This window comes from Stegastes partitus, unplaced genomic scaffold (assembly GCF_000690725.1).
Source record: "Stegastes partitus isolate 25-593 unplaced genomic scaffold, Stegastes_partitus-1.0.2 Scaffold741, whole genome shotgun sequence".
Lineage (NCBI taxonomy): Eukaryota > Metazoa > Chordata > Actinopteri > Pomacentridae > Stegastes > Stegastes partitus.
In genome coordinates, this window is record NW_007578472.1 from 36,641 (window position 1) to 38,377 (window position 1,737).

Below are 1,737 nucleotides of genomic sequence, written 5' to 3' on the forward strand. Positions count from 1 at the left end.
ACAGCCGAACAAAAACAGGATGGCTGATCCCACCAGGTCAAACGAGAAAAACTGGTACAAAAAGATACCAGACACCATATCAGCTGGAGTCGGGAGCACGCACAGGTCGGAGGTGTGCCGCATCAAGGTGGAGCCTGTGAGGTGAGCGGGACTGGAGGCACGAGTGAGAGCAAGCGAACGCTCAGAAAGCCAGCCTGTTTATAGGCGGAGCAGTAACTCCACCAAATAAACAATAAAACCCAATAACTAAATATGCTCACCTGGCAGCCCTGTCCTAAAAAGCAGATTCTATAAATTCCCTCCTGAATGCAACATACACAGTTTGGCCAGAAGGTGGCACCACAGGAAAGGCCAAACTGTGTTCTCAATCAAAAGCAGCTACCATGTGTACAGTGGCCAGCTCTTGAAGCTGATTTTTTTTTTTAGCTACAACAAGCATGACTACCAGCTTTTGACATATGTTTATATAAAGCATTGCTCTGAGTTGGAAAGCTATCAGAGTTAATGTAACACTAACTTAGACTTAACGTTCTGACTCATTATTTCATAGGGACAGTGAAGAGAAACAGAAAATGTGGAAAAAGGCAGTCGGGGAACAACATGAATGAAAAAGTCCTCAGCTAAGACTCAAACCAGCGGCATTTGTGCCGATGTAGCATGAACACTAACTGCTCAACTACTGGGTTGCCCTTAGCTTTTTATAACATTATAATAACAAGACATTTTAGAAATGCCGTTAAAAAATGTTTGTGCATACAGAGATTTCAAATCTTTAACCTCTTTTACAGGTTTAAATTTGACTTCTTCGTTACTCTTTCGTCTCATTTTTCTTTCACATATTTAATATAAAGTACTTCATGTTACTGTCTTCTGTTCGTCAAGCAGTTTTGTAATTCTACAAAATGGAAAAACTAAACATCTCATTCTCTATCTTCATCCATACTAAGGTGGGGAGAGCTACAGATGTGAGACTCACCTGTGAACGTATGGATGAGCTCTGTGATGGAACGCATGATTTGGTCATCAGGAAGCGTCTCCATATACTCAGCCTCATGCCCAGAAATCCAGCCGCAGAGAATGTGGCTGCAATTGAGAATTTAATATGTAAGAAAGGAAAATATGGTATGACCCTGTTTTTTTTTTTTTTTAATGTTTAAATGGCAAATAAAACATTACAGAGAAGAACTGTGACTGTTTAGGTGACTAAAATGTTGCTGACCTGTCAGAAGGTTTGATTACAGTGAATACACAAATCTTCTTTATCCAGGATTTGCATATATCAGACACACGGTCTGAAAAATCCTCCTGAAGACACAAAGGGCAAAAACAAAAGTTAATGTTTAACAAAGTATCAATGAAGTATTATTATCCATTATCTATACACCACTTAATCCTCACTAGGATCGCAGGGGCGCTGGAGCCTATAGTATTATTATGTAATTTGCAAATTGAGAATAAGGAAGATAACATCTTTACTGCTGTTTTGAAACAATGAAGAAATGATTCATGTGGTGGCGTATATTTGATGAGAACAGGGAGCTTTTAAAAGTGTCAGACATGCATGATAATGTAATCATATCATTAAAGTGGTGCAGAAACTTCTAATGTGCTGCACAATAAATCGATCAAAGCCTGATTTTTGATCACAGTTTCTGTGCTTGTAAATCTATTCTGTGGTCCATGGCTGCACAACAGACCTCATCGTTCCACACCAGGTAGATGACTTCGCAGTCAGCA

At 39.5% G+C, this 1,737-nt stretch overlaps 1 protein-coding gene and 1 long non-coding RNA gene across 2 annotated transcripts in view; both read right to left on the reverse strand.

Moving 5' to 3' along the window:
* LOC103364329 (peroxisomal N(1)-acetyl-spermine/spermidine oxidase-like) overlaps nt 1-1,737 on the reverse strand; it is a 25,729-nt gene that overhangs the window by 7,569 nt on the left and 16,423 nt on the right. The gene's annotated exons all lie outside the window — the stretch shown is intronic.
* Nucleotides 982-1,737, reverse strand: LOC103364310 (uncharacterized). Its single transcript, XR_520540.1, has 3 exons — nt 1,698-1,737; nt 1,220-1,305; nt 982-1,083 (listed from the first exon to the last, which is right to left on the reverse strand). It is a non-coding gene; the product is annotated as an uncharacterized LOC103364310 (long non-coding RNA).